The sequence below is a fragment of the Athene noctua genome, chromosome 2, assembly GCF_965140245.1.
Source record: "Athene noctua chromosome 2, bAthNoc1.hap1.1, whole genome shotgun sequence".
NCBI lineage: Eukaryota > Metazoa > Chordata > Aves > Strigiformes > Strigidae > Athene > Athene noctua.
Window position 1 is genome coordinate 42,084,368 of NC_134038.1, and position 15,850 is coordinate 42,100,217.

A 15,850-nucleotide genomic window follows, 5' to 3' on the forward strand; every position below is an offset into this window, starting at 1 on the left:
TATTTTACTGTGCAGTTAAAATGATGAGGTTTAAAGCAAGTTGCTGCCATAACCAGAAATGCTAACACTGTTACAGGGAAATAGTTTCTGGAAAATCCATGGACGTACAAATGCCTGGAGAGCAGGAAAGCAACTTAGCAGCTACACTTACATACTGCCCCTGTAATGTATGTTTAGCACTCAGTGGGAGCTGGATAGAGATGCCTCTTTGAAAGAAAAATCTTCAGAAAGTATTTTGCTTCTTTTCAATTCTGGAATCCAGCACTGTTAAATTTCCTACCCGGAACAACAATCCACTCTTAGTGATACTTGCTTCTGGGTGAATACTGCCCTATAGATGGCTCCCACACATGAAAACTGATTTCTTTCAAAAGGCACCGATGCCTGCACAAATGCACAAGAAAGCTCAGAAATTAAATTTCCCTTTCTTCCAACTAGATAGTAAAACAACCCCAAGTTGTCTTATTATTTAGAGCAATGTCACATGCTGTGTTTGTAAAACATGTAATGGAAATCAATTCTGTTGTCTTTGGACCCCTGTGCTGCTTACACCATACTGCACTCTTTGGAATAATTTTAGCCTCTCATTTAAACAAAAAAAATTAAATCAGGAAAGGGCTTTAAAAAGTATAATAAGGAATGTAATTGTAAAACTGTAGCTCCAGCTTTATGGGGAGACTTCTATTTCAACGTGCATTTTATGAGAACGATTCTCTTTCATTCACTTTGCAAAGCTTTAGAAACACCTTTACTGCTCACATTCATCAGCTAGAGTCAACAGTCCCAAGTCCAAACCACTTTTATCTTTTTAATTCTATATCTCTCCATAACCATCACATTTAAATTTATAGCATCATCCCTACAACAAGATCACAATTCCCAATTTATCCAGTGGTCTCCTGGGCCTACACAATTTCCCCAGGTTCCTCTCTGCACTTCTAGAAATGAACACAACCCATTCTTCAATACAGGATACTTGGTCATGGTGCTTCATCACATTTCAGAGGTTCATCAGACCCTGAGACAGGTCCCTGCTTCACCGGGTCCCAGCTGTTTGGTCCCTCTTCTCTGGGAAAAGGAGAATTATTATTTCTCTGCTCATTCATCACCACTTCTTCAAAATGTTTCTCCATTGCACCATTCTACTTTTGCAAGATGCAGTAACTGGTTGAAGAAGCAGGGCTATCTGGACTATCCTTTTCCTTTCTTTTTCTCTTCTGACAGGAAAAGCTAGCACCTCATCTCCTTGCTCCTGGCAGCTGACCTGCACACCACACTTGGATTCAGCATCCTGGAAAACCACTTTTTTCCCCACTGGTAACATTTTCCACATGTAAAAAAAAAAACACAAAAAAACAAACCAAAAACTGGGGGATCATCGCTGTGCTCTGGGAGAAAACTGAATGAGGCTAAACAAAACTGCTTTAATTATGAAGCGCAGCAAAAATGCTTTAAATGGAACACTTCATTTTAGCTACCCAAATCTTTGTGGTAATATGTTCAGTAGAAATCATACGTATTAGCGAAAAAGGAAATAAAAATCTTCTATCTGCAAAATGCAGAAATACACCCGCAAAGCACCCTCCTTCTAGTACTGCCACACAGATAGGCTGCCTCACTAGCAGGATTTGCAGACTCCATACATCAGTCACCCCTGTGGCCCCCGGCCACACAGCAGAGTTTGATCCTCTGCCCTGCAGAGAACAACAGAAGCACAAGCGTAATCAGTAATTAGGCAGCTGGGAAACAGCTCAGTAACTTCTGCTGCAGCATTCCTCACCAAAAAAATTATCATTATTAACTCAGCTACAGAACATACATTCTGATAGCAGTATTTTCAAAATGCCAATTCTGGGCCATTTGACACACCGAGATAAACTAAATGTAGTCCTAAATCCCTTAAATGTTTGAAAACTTGTATGAACGTGAAAGTATTCTACTGTAGCATACTTGTCATCACCAGTGCAACTATGGGATATGACTTGGTCTTAACTTAAACTATGAAGCGAACACTAAAACATAAGTCATCTTGGCTTAGAAGAGCTTCTCTTGCATGTAAACTTGAAATACTAAGAAATCAATCCAGATTTAAATTGCTAAAGTGCAAAGTATAGGTTTTCAAAATGAAAGTTTATATTAAATGTGCAGTGTGTCTACCAACACGGTCCCTCAAAGTCTTGAGGACCCGTGACTGGGTGACTTCAGTAGGTTCACCTCCTTCACAGCTAGTGCAGCAAGGCAACAGATTCCCTTTGAGATTTGGCACCTTGCTTCATGCAAAGCTATAAAAGCAACTTCAAGCTGTGCACTCAAAACTAATGAAAACTGAAAATGCACACACATAAAATGTCCGATTCTGTATGGAAACAGTCTCTGTGTTCACCATGTAAGTGACATGAGTGTTCATAAAATCTTGGGTAACTGTATCTCACCTTGAAGCACATGTTCCTCTGCCAATACTTTTTTGCCTAAATTAATAAATTGAGAATCACTTCTGAGCTCCTTCTGCCTGGGTACATCACTCCAGCTATGTCCTGAACACTAAATCAAACCAGGTCAAAACCTGGACACCTTCCCCATTTTCCATATTTGACTTCCATGGAAAGGAACTGTGAGAAATCTGGAAGGAACATGAGCATGTAAGACAGGAGGGATGTTCAGAAGAGGCCCATGAGCATGCCCTGCACACCCTTGTCACCCAGCACAGGTGCAGCCCTGCTGTTTCTACTAACAGGCTCACACAGAACTAAGTCTGATGGCTAATTCCTAAGCTGTAGAGGAACCAGGGATTTCCTTGCCCATCTTACTGATTCACACCACCTTATCCAGGAGGTACCTGCTGGCCCTAAAAATGAAGCCAGGGATGATGAGAATAATGAAGAAAACACATTTTCCTCTGCTTGACTTGGAGTACAGACTGGAAGCAGCCCTCTGTGGCAGATGTTCTAAGTACTAGGCTATACTGTATGTAGAGACAGATCCCTCTCCTGCACTGCATTTCAAAGATTTCCGCTTCTAAAAAAAAAAAAAGTATTTGTAAGCTTTCTTTAAATTAAGGAAAGAGCAAGAAAGCTCACATAAGGTACTTGGTGAGGAAACTGGGTTACTAACCCAGCTCCAGTGCAATTAACTAATTTCTAGGAATTAGTACATTTCAACTGAAATAGGAAGACCCACTCAATATTCTGCAAACTGAGTTCTTCCTCAGGAGGTGGAAAACTCACTTCAGTTCAGGGACTGGGGATTTGATCCTGACTCCCATTTCTTAGACGAGTGTAGCAATCTCTGATCTCATGGACATAAACGGATACCTGCTGCTACTGCCGGCTCGTTTTTGTGGGAAAGGAAAAAAATTTACCAGACTGTCATAAGAAGCCAAAAGCCCTGAAATCTCAAGTTGCCAAGTTTAGACTCTTATTTATTGAGAAAAGTCTTCTAAAACTGTTTACAATGAGAAATATGTTAAAGGAACACAGTGTAACAGCTATAAACAACAACTAGAAATAAAAATAAACCCACAAAAACAGCTGCAGTTAGATATTCCCTTTCAGTTACTAACCCTGCAAAACTCCAGAAATATTCAAATACATGAAGACCCAAAGTAAACAAATATAGCCCAGAGAAACCCAACAATTTCTGCTGTGAAAAAACAGAAACCATAAAGAGCTAATAAAAATGAAAAAAATATATCATGCTTAAATTTTCCATTCCTTTATTCAGAGATTTAATTAGCAAGAGAACCTTTTCTAAATACTTAAGTCACATAGATGATATATATTTTAGTCTTTTCTCCCTTATTTTAACAGCTTACTCTTATCTTGTTATATGGAAAATTCTTTTTAATAAACTACACACGAACATAATAATTTCCTCTTTAGAAATAAGTATAAAAATATAGCCAGTGAATGTCTTTTATTGATATTAAGAACCTACGAGACCACCTTTAATAGGCAGTATATTAGGCACAATTTAAAACTGGGTATGCTAAAACCAGTACCAACAGAAAAATTATAATGTTCAGTCAGTGAAGTACAATAGAGTGGCCTAATTCTGACAACTGAAGACTTTGAGCCACTCTTCTGATCAGCTGTGAGGTCTTGTTTGTCAAAACTCTTTGTATTAAAGAGCCTTTTCCGTAACATGAAATATTACTGCCATAAGAACAGCATGGCTATTTAAAAACAATTTCTATACCATATTGCCCTGAGTTAACCTTTTCTAAGCATTGAAACTTTACATACACAAAACATTGCTGATTTATTTTTTCTTAAATAAACACCCTATAAAAGTTTTGACTATGTAAAAACAAATCAGGTCTTTTAAAAATAATAAATAAAAGAAAAAAAAAATATACAAACCTCACATGATTTACAGCAGTGTTCCAGGGCACTGCAGCCTCCAGAGCAACTACATGAATTATATCTTTCATTTTTGACTGGTACTGCTATGTTTTTCTCTAGATAAGAGGATGTTTTCCCATACCACAGGGTAGTTCTTTCCCCTTTTCTCCAGCCTCAGGTCTAAAAATACATGGTGTTAGAAGTCAAGAAAGAAAATGAAAGGAGTTCATAACACCATGTCTTGAAAACATGTCTGCATATTTAAGACTTCCTCAAGCAGATGGTTAAAAATACTGATCTTGGCACTGGAATGCAGTGCAATTTAGGTCTTCCATGTTATTATAATGTTGCAATCAATGATATAGCTGTATAACCCAACACAAGTGCCACACTGCATGTGCATGGCATGATTACACATTTGTGTGTGTAACCCTTAGACTACCAGATGTATTTACTAGAGTTGCTGAGGTGTTAGCTGTTAGAATACACTGAGTATATTTTTTTTTCTTAATTTCTGTATTGGAAATACGTGCTCAGAGAGTTCACATGTTAAAACTACAGATATTCACAAACTGTTCGCAATCTATTTAACTGAAGATGAATATCCAGTTAGCTCTTGTTAACGGGCATACAAACTTTTGTTTAGTATCCAAGTTTGATGCTCAAAGTTGTTTCCATATTACTGATATTTAATGTAATGACTTTTCACTAAAACAATGTTATTAGAAAGCTGCTTTTAAAAAGTCAGACTGTCCAGACTCTTGTGCACTGAATGGTTTTTGCCTGTCTGAGGGCCCTGATGAAGTTATGATGATGATGGAAATTCTTCCTGGCCACAACTTTTAAGAAACCATAAAAAACCTCACCATACAAAAACTGTATCAAGTGACAGCCAGTGCATTTAATCGAGTGGAGAGGGAGGCAGAGCAGGGAGGGTTGAGGCATCCAAGCTCAAAAAAAAAAAAATCAACCCAAACCTGGAATTGGGAGTGTGGGAACATACACAAGAAGAGCGAGAAATGGCAAGACACAGAGAGGTAGAGAAGTGCAATTACCAGGAAAAGAGCAGAGGAAAATGTGTTGAGAATAGAGAAGGGGGCACCAAACAGTGGGTTGGGAAGCAGAAATAGATTGCAAGGACACAGAGGGATTAGAGGAAAAAGGAAGAGACACTTCAAGTGCTCTTCATCACCTCCCTTGCAGCTTCTACATCCCACAGAGGGAACAGAGCCAGCATAAGGGTGGAGAAAGGCATCACCCAGTGAAGGTCCTTCTGAAGCAAAGCTCGCTCCAACCCAGGCCACTTTTGGGTTGCAGGCAAGAGATGTGTCCTCCCCCTTCTCCTGCAGCTATCCACTGAGCCTAGCAGGCTGGCGGTGGAGGAGCTGGCACCAGGGTGGCTGGCATGAGGAGATAACAGAAGGATACTAGCCTTGGAACTCTGCACATTTTTAAGACGAAAACAAACAGTAGAGGAAATCCAGTCAACCAGAAACACCAGCCAGTCAATCAAACAAGTGTTAAGGTTTGCTGTAGAGTCCTCACTAAATCCAGTTCTTCCTTTTGGCATTGCTTCTGCTCCCTTTCATGTGCTGTTTGCATGCCAAGACACACAATAGGCTTGTCCCCAGCAAGTCCCGAACTAGGGATGCTCTCGACCTTGTCCTCATAAATGCCATAGATTATTGCTTAAATTATTTCCCTAGTCCTATTCCCCCTTATAGTATCAAATCACCTCACTATTACTATGTATCTGCTCTCCTCTCAGTTCTGTGATATACAGCCACATGATAGGTCCCCCTCTCCTGTAAAGAAAATAAAATCTCCAAACAGGGAACTAAATACAGGAGAGAGTATGATTGCCCAAAGTAACAAATAAAATTTCTTCCAAACCCAGAAATTGGATAAAGGTGTCCCAAGCTTGTAGCTATAGCTTTAGCCCAGGAAATTGTTGCTCCTTTTCCTGGTTTTTGCTTGGATACAGTTGATTTTTCTCCTTAGTAGGTAGAACAGCACTGTGTTTTGGATTTGGAATGAGATTTCGCCTGAGAAGAATGTTGATAATACATTGATGTTTTCAGTTGTTGCTAAGAGATCAAGGACTTCCCAACTTCCCACGTCCTGCCAATTCATAGGTGTCCATGAAGCTGGGAGGGGGCACAGCCAGAGCACTGGACCCAAGTTAACCAATGAAATATTCCATAGCATGTAATGTCATGCTCAGTATATAACGGAGAGGTGCCCAGGAAGTAGGGGGTTCTCTCTCGCTTCCAGGATTGCCATTGTGGGATCTTGGTATCTCAGGATCACTAGCCAGGAATGGGCTTGGGTATCAGTTGGCGAGTGGTGAGCAATCACATTGTGCATTACCCGTTTGCACTTTATATTATTGCTACTGGTTTTATTACAGTTAAACTGTTTTTATCTCAACCTATGAGTCTCCCTTTATCCCTCAATTTTTCCCCATCCCCTGAGCAGGGGGTGGATGAGCAAGTGACTGCACGGTGTTTGGCTGCCAGACATGTTTAAACCATGACACTTCTTCAGAGATTAGTATCAGCAAGCTTTTTCAGTAGATGAATCTAGAGAAATTGAACTTGAACATCACAGGGCCAAGCTGCCTAAGCCAGCCAAATAACAGGATGCAGCAACCAAGGTGTCAAGCCTCAAGTGAGGACACATGGTGTCCATTTTTTCCATCTACCCATGCCTGCTGAGTAAAGGTAACCTCTCCTGTCCAGCTGCCCTGTCAGCACACCATCCTCATCACCGCTGGGGAACCAGCCCCCTCCAGTGAAGATGTCCCTCATTCACTAGCACCAGCTCATCACTGATCTGGACTGGTTTCAAGACATCATCTAAAAGCTAATAACAAGGGAGGGCTGGCTGTGTCACTGCAGCCAGAACCAAATGCTGCTTTCATCATAAATCACAGATCTAATCTTTTCCATTTGCAAAACGAGCAATATATCTCCAACAAAACTACAGACCTCCTGGAGCATATTTATGAACACCAAACATTGAACCCCTTTTTCTAAACCAGCAGAAATAAATCCCATATAACATGACATCACGAAGGTAAAAATATGAAATGTGACTGTAGAATTAGTGTAGGTTAACTTGTGACCACAAAACCTAACAGATCACTTCCAAGGCTTTGAATGTTTCTGGTATTGGTCCTTGGCACACTTAAGACAGTTTTGCTGCCTTTAATTTCATACTACAACATATCTGGATTTTCAAGTTCCCCATTTCCTCAGCTGACAGAAATGGCTTCTGAAGATGATTTCTACATTCTAAGAACAGTTCTTTACCCTTAAATTAGCCATGCATATTCTCAGACAACATTTTTGCCTTGAAATAAAACAGCAGCGATGATTGTTAATTTAAGACCCCACACAATGCAAATTTATGTTCTGGAGCCAAATACAGTGATTGGAAACAGATGAATGTGAAACACCTTCTACTGAGTGGACTTAAAAACTAAATATTAGTGAAGTGTATTGATGATTTGATACGTGACACATCAGACATTGATTACTGATTTTTTCTTTGCTACGTGAAATACCAGAAGCGCTCTACCAGTCTTTCAAGAACTGTACACTCATTAGTACGAAGTGCCACATGCACAGCTCCTGTACCCTCCTGCCCTCTTGAGTTTCATCTGGTTTCCTTGTACTCACCGAGGATGAAACTATTCGATATGTGACATTCTTTTTGTTATTACTGACACTGGATTTCCCCCTTTTGTTTGGGAGCTTTAACAACAAATAAAAGATTTTAAACTTTAATGCTCATCTCCTGATCAGATCTTGAAATCAGGCTCATAGTGTTGTAGATGGACTCAAAGATGTTTAAGCTTTCTTCTGTCTTTGAGCACATTAGTAATAACCAGATAAATAACAGAAAGCTCTGGAGGACTAAGGCTAGAAGGGCTTGCTTGCACTGAAGGTCTCTGTGATAAAAAGCTAATACAATCTACTGAATGGAAAGACTATAACCCAAATTGGGAACAGAGGATGGGAAATAAGCCTGGAACTACTGGGCTATTTCCAAAAAGGATTCTGCCACGTTGACATATACATTGCTTGTGTGACTGAGGCCAGAAAAAGCAAGCCTCAGTCTTTCTTAAACAGTACTGAAGTATATATTTGCAACTAACAAACCTGCTAACCCAATCGATTAGTAAAGGTTAAGGAAGAGGATTCATTACCAGAACATACCTCCCAGGAGAGCAAAAGAGGACATGTCAAAGTCCTTCCAGAACTGCACTCCTTTTATCAATCCCTGGGAAAAAAACGTACATTTTAATTCATAAAGGTACCTGTAAAAGCGCAATGCCAAACTCTTCTCCACGCTCTGAATGGGAGAATGTAATACTCCAGGAAATTCTGAAAAAAAAGAGGAAAACAAAGTGTGAAAAAAGACAGTAAAAAACCCCAATAGAGCAATAATAAGGCAGGCGTGTACACACCAGTACTGCTGTGATGTTGGAGGTTGTGGAAACTGTTTGCCAAGGCTGGTCCATACCACGAGAAGGGAGGGAAAGAAGTGCAAGGTAACCACAAGAGTAACTGGGACTATTTCACATGGAAGACGAGAGAAGTGATGAAATCAACATGGCTGTGCACTGGAAAAGCTACAAGCTGTGTAGTAATAACAACTAATTAAAAAGTCATTTGGGAAGCCTCAGAACACAAGCTGACATATGCCGCGGTATCCAAGGTGTGAGACAAGATGTAGCCATGCTGTGGATCAATGTATAAATGCAAGTGCCCAAATTTCAAAATGAAATTTTTAATTCACTGACGAAGGACAACACAAAATTCTGCCTTTAAAATCCTTTGTTGTAGACAAACCATCCCTTTTGTTTTGGTCTTGTCTATTCCCAGATGAGGAGAGAAAATGCTGTTAAAAACCAAACAGACACACACTATTTCCATGACACAGCTTTAGCAGGGAGTAGAATCAGTGTCAGCTATTTTGCAAGTAACTGAGGAAAAATATCAACATATAAATGTTAGTGTTACTTCAGGGCAGCTGCTGCTTGATTTTGTCATGAAAATATGGAATCTACAGTGATTATCTTCTTTTAAGTGACCTCCCATATTCAGAGTTAAGGTCAAAGAGCAAAACGTTTGTGTGCCTAAAGCGCACCCCCTCACTTCCCTGCTGGGAACTAGAGAGCACTGACAGGATTATTTTCCAAACTAACAACCACCATGACAAAAAACTACTACTAAATTTTTATACATCTATTAGGAATTACTTATTCACTTTTCAACACCTATAGGAAGTGATTATTAATGGAAGACCTATAATGTTCAACTGATGGCACAATATTTCTAAAAAAGTATGAATTTTGCCCTTTTTTTTATTAGCCTCTTTCTCTTTTCTAAAGCACTTACTTTTGACAACACTTTTTTAAACTATGGGAGTAGCGCATTTACAAAACACTACTCCTGTCTAGCCAGTCGATAGATCTTTCATTTCATATGCATTCATATACATTCTCCTTTTTCTCTCCAAAATTATTAGGTACTTTTTAGGGATTTAAACCAGTTAAACTCATGCAGAAAAAAAATCCAAACCTTAGTACTTTGTGTACCTGCTAAAAAATATTTGTAAATATCTTCAGAATACAACAGGCTGATAGAAAAGCACATATTTGAAAATTTTGAGATTTTATTCCTCTAATTAAGTATTCATAAGCACAATAGTTTAGGGAAAAATAAACCAGTGTATTCAATTGGGAGGAAGACAGCTCTGCTGCACGATGCAGTTTTCCTCCGCACATTTTTATGTGCAGGAGGGCACTGATGCAGTAAGAGAAGAAGCAGTTTTCCTAACCCTGATATAAGGCTGGTAACACCCAGCTGAAGGACAGAAATGCCAAGCTGAGGAAGATTCTCGAGCACAATGTTTTTTTGAGAGCTCTAAACCAGACACCGTGTAAGGACACACACCAAAAAGTTTCCTTCTTCCCATATCAACATGCATGCACTTTTTTTTATTGATACAAATATATAGACATAAACACTCACATATATATGGTTTACTCCAATATTAGTAATTCAAAGGGACCTTAAGACTATTCATGAGGTAGTAGCTATACACAAAAACAAAGCTCTTCAAAATTTTGGCAAGACTAGAAAAGTATCTATCATTCCTTCAAAATATATAACGCTTATTTTACATTGCTATTTCAAACAGCAACAGGGATCAACACATTTATGATGTGACTGTCAGTGTGAACTATATAGTGGAATATGTTCTTGCTTAGTAAATAGCAGTGTATACTATTTAAAAAATGTATAGCCTATTGCATCTTCTAAGTGCTAGAAAGAGGTCATAGGAATAAAAAGTGCAAGTATTAATACTAGAGTAGCTCTTGTACAGTGATTTGCCATAATCCTCTAGTTCCACTATAAACGTACTGCTCCAGATTTCAAGGGTTTCTTGAAAGGGTATGCATTAACCTGTGAAGTCACTGGGAAAGGACATACCACACAGGCTTCACTGAGCTTGGATCTGGACTCAAGACAGCAATGACCAAGAAAGATACACAAACAAAATCCAAACGGATTAATGTTCTGTGGAGCTTTTAAGCACATGACTGCTTTTAATGTTCATGCTATGGAACAAAACAACAATGATCCCATCTGCAAAAGGAGTGTGCAGTGACAAAACTGTTAATGGATAAGGCTGATAGAGTAATATGGAGTCAGACCAAGTACTATCTAAGTTCTTCAACATGATAGCACAATATTCTCCAGCCTACACATCTCAAAACATAGTTGGAACCAACCATGAAGCACCACTGTGGACAATCATCTGTGAGGGCTTGGGTGCCTCCATTGGAAGGAGAGCAAATCCTCAGGCAGGCAACACTGGGTTATGTAGGTGCAGGATGAACAGCCCAAGGCAGAACCATGCATTAACTGCAGTGTTTTAAATGGATAAACTGTTCTGGTAACAGATCTCCACTAACATTTTATCAGTCCAACACAGTGCCCTTCAATGACACAGTTCAGACAAATGTTTTCATCAACACAACCCCCCACACAACACAGTTGAGAGGGGCCATGTACACTACAGTAAATATTTTTAAACATGAACACGTAACTGCAAGAAAAAGTAGAGAAAATGCAGAATATGGCATAAATTTCAGTAGAAAACATAAGCAAGGACTTATCAGGACAGCTAAAGGCACCAAATCTTCCTTTCCCAATTAATGATACTGTTTTAGTATAAGAAATGTCATACGAATATTTCTCAAATTCTAATTACTCACACAGGTTCTAAGGTGTTTAGAAAACCTCATCCTTTTTGCATGCACCATGTCAGACTCCTGCCACAAACATTTTGTTCCCCCACCCATCTATTTGTATGGCTCAACCCCAATTCAGAGCAACCCAGCAAGGCCACCAACCAAGTAATATACGCTCGTCTTCTCCACGGAGTAGAATGGAGACGATAAAGAAACAGGCTCTGCTTGTCCCATGCCTTCTGGGGAATTTGTAGTACAATACATAGCCAGCCTTGGCTTGGAAGAGCCCATCTAATTGTGACTAAACCACTCGCAAATTCCTGGCCTCCAAGAAGGCAACAGAACTTATGGCTGACAACAAATATAGTTGATTCTTTGGTGCTTTTTAATTCTCTCTTGGATTTCTTCCCAGATCTGGAGGTCCAGGATTTCATTTCTCTTGCAGATGTACGATTCAGATGAAAATACAGCTAGGCATGTTGCCATACAGTTTTACATTGGACGCGCAGTAGAGTCTGAAAATGCTTGTTAGCATGTACAACTATTATGAGCTCACTGCTTCTTTCTGGTGATGCACAGACCTGCTTCCTGGAGGCAGGGTACAACGAGGCACCCCCACCAGCATGGCTGCCACCACAGCATGCACTGCCAGCTATGCACAGCTACCACTCCACTTACTTCTCATTGGCACTCTGTTAGATTCCGCCTCCCCCTTTAATTAACTTACAAGGCCATGCTAGCAGATTCATATCACCTGGAAATACTGGTCTCCACAATACTTTCTTTTAGGAACACTAAGTAGTCCTACAGTACTTCTCTTAAAAAACAATGATAGATATGCTGATATAGTGCCAAAGACATGGTAGCTGAGATTGGTGCAAAGAACTGATCGGTTACTGGCTCTTACTAAACAGTAAGACAGTGTGTGGGATGTACTTGAACTCTGGCATCAATGTGAATCCTTAAAACAACTGTCCTTATCTTTCCAATTTTTTTTGAAAAAAGAAAAAAATTTTGAAGAGAGAAAAAAGGAAGAGCAATAAAAAAGAAAAAATACTTTAAAACATCTCAGATTAAAACAGCACAAGGAAAGCTGATGTCAAACTTCTTAAAAATCACAAAAATCCATGAAACGGAGCCAGGTACGCAAGACAGTTTATCTCCTGAGCTTCATCTGGAAGATTTAATGTCCTTTGTAAGAGCAAAAGATGCCTAACACCTAGACAGAAAGCACCCAAACCAAGATAAGAAACTGGACTGGAGTCAGACTGTAAAAAAAATATGCATTTCTTCAATATTTTTCAAATCAACCAATTATATGGGTGTGAACTACCACATTGTGCTCAGAACAGACGTTTCTCCATAAAATCTCAGAGCCTCATTCAAGTTTCTCTCCAAAAAATCCTCTGAAATGCCTAGAAATAACCACTCCACAATGGCCAGGCAGCTGGCATACTGCAATTGTTCATTATCCTAATTTCAACAGTCTTTCTCATCTGCTGGTGAAATCAAGGTCAAGTGAAAAACATTAACAACCACTATAAGATCTGGGGATCTCAAAATTAATTTTGTAGGTAAATAAATTCTAAATATTTCTACCCTTTTCAGATAATTTTTTATTATTATTTGGCAAAGTGATATGCAAACTGTTCAGAGGGAGTGATGGTCATTTTCAAGACTGACCGACTTGAGGGAATTGTGGCAGGTGCACCCGCCCAAGGAGAGCAGAGCTTCTTGGCTGCTGCAGTGCAGCAGCTCGGGGCTGCCTTTGCTCTCAGGGCCTCGCGGTAGTCGGGGCCTTTGGCCAGTGGGAGCTGCTATTGACTCCAGGTCAGATTGGGGCTGGGGATAAATGGAGTCCCCTGGGGAGCCATTGGGAGCTCGTCCCCTGGAGCAGCAGCTGCAGTGAGGACTCTCCCCTTGGGTCGGGACGCTGCCCTGAGCAGGTCCCCGAGGTTGATCCTCACTTGTCAGGTAAGCGATAAAGCGTTTGGGGTTGCCGTTAAACCCCAGGGAGTGGTGCTTTGTTCTGCATTTTGGGTTGCTGTTAAACCCTCTAGAGTTCTTAGTTATGCGTTCTGGGTTGCCATTAAACCCTAGAAAGCTATTCTGTTCTCCTCTCACAGACATTAGAACCTGTAATTTACAGAAAACTAGTTAACTGTGTTAATTTTTTTTTTTTTTTTGGTGATTGGTTGTGTATTTGAGAGCATCCATAACAGAAACCCACACCCAGGCTGGCAGCAGGACTGAAGCTCTCCTTCCATCTGTAGTACCAGGACATTCTAATAACAAGCCATGCTTAGAAGACATTAAATAACATGTATCTTTTTAATGGGGTTGAGACTTTTGGGACTAAGACTTATTGAAATGCAAAAGTAACATATGAAAACAAAGATTCCCTTCTCTTTCTGGCTAGCATCCCTACTTCTTTCTGTGGATCAGCCTTATCTCTAAAGGTACTTGATCCTTCTGAGGTCATGTACACTTCCAATCAGCGGGGCTAGAAAACTCCACTTTGTCCCATCAGTGATCCTTGTGGTGCTTCTGAGTTCAACATCCTTACAATAAAAAGCACTATGCTACAAGAAAAAATACTGTGGGACCTAGACCACTGAGTATTGTGGCTAATACTGCATATTCAAAATTTCATAGTCTCAAAGGAAGGAATCACCAACGTGTCTGCCACACAAGCAAGATCCCAGTGAGGATTTTAAAAGGGAGAAGGAGACCAGCCTAACATCTGGACTTCTTGAGATATATCAGAAGAATGAAGGAGACATCTGGCCCTAGATACTACCAGCAGAGGGACATATTTCATAATGAATTCTCAAAGTCATTGTCAAGGACATACTTCTTCAGCATCTCTTAACTGAAGAGTTTGGCAAGTCCCCTGCCTGGGGTAAGCACACAGGCACCATGGTGAGGATTCACAGAACGTACCCAATTCTTCCCATTTTTACTTGCTGGAAACCAGAGAGTTTGCTTCCTGAGCCAGAACCTGGCTTTTCCTTAGATATCCACAATCTGAGAATTGACAAAGCTTGTTTCAGTTGAGGCTTAGAGACCTGAATCTCAATGAAGAATAATTAAAACAAAGACTGTTTCCCCTTGCTCAGAGAAACTGAAATGAAAGAAAAATGGAACAAAATTATTATAAAACAAGTTTAAAGTAGGCAACATTATGCCAACTAAAAGTATCTTGCACTCTGCCCTCCTTATGAAAAGCTAAAATATTTATCCTTACTTATACTTTCCATAGCTGTTCTGCTTTTTGCCTTCATCCAGGTTCAGTGAAGTCTTAACCCTGAGTATTAAAACCATAGAAATCCCACAACAGGAAAAGTGAAAACCACACAGGCAACTTTATTTGAACTATCTAGATGACAGCAAATCTTTATCAAGATACCACACACTAACACGTGCAGACACAGAGAGGAATGCTGCATGCCCAAGCCCCAAGCTGGCCAACCTGTAAACAAATAGAGAGGGAGCTCAAAGCCACAGCCAGTGTTTCACTGAGGAGCACACAGTGTATGCAATACAGCAGGTGGTTGGAAAGCGCTTGCACAAATTGCACGACATAACAGCTTACTTTCAACATGTTTCCCATGACTGAAAACAAAAGATGGAAATTGTGTTAAACACCTCCCAACCATCTTTCTTTGTAAAAATATTCATCCCACTGTTTTTTTGAGAAAAAAATTACCATAATAGGGGGAAACAAACAAACAAAAAAACCTTACACCAAAAAAACCCACGAGACAGTTCCAGAACCACAAAAGCTAAATGGAGATTTTGAAGAGAATGAAATTCAAGTCATTGCTGACCTTTGCCTGCATGAATCATGGGGAACCTTTGCTGGCTTTAGTATTGCCAGCAAAAGGTGACTTAAAAGGTTTGATGATTTATGTGAAATACTCACATGTGGATGTGCCACCTTATCTCACTCAAAAAGTGTACTTGGCGTTTTCCACAATGGAATCCTCCATTTCTCTACTTGCATAGCTGTGTTGTTCGGGTTTAAAGAAAAAGAGTCTCACAATAATTATGATTAACAAAAGACTGCAGGTAGCCTCTCATTCTGAGAGTTAAAGTTGAACAGATGTTTCAGCACATTTAATTGTATGCAGTTTTGACTAATCTACCACAAAAGAAAACCAATTTTTGAAATGAATAACTGTAGTTGGAGCAGTGTGATTGGAGCACATCTGAAGCATATTACCTTTCCCAACAATTA

At 39.8% G+C, this 15,850-nt stretch overlaps 1 protein-coding gene across 2 annotated transcripts in view; it reads right to left on the reverse strand.

Moving 5' to 3' along the window:
• Window positions 1–15,850, reverse strand: part of FAM110B (family with sequence similarity 110 member B) — a 114,643-nt gene that overhangs the window by 8,267 nt on the left and 90,526 nt on the right. For both annotated transcript variants that reach the window (XM_074898932.1, XM_074898933.1), the window contains one exon: window positions 8,665–8,731. The gene's annotated coding sequence lies outside the window, so the exon portion shown is untranslated. The remainder of the gene's footprint in view (window positions 1–8,664; window positions 8,732–15,850) is intronic.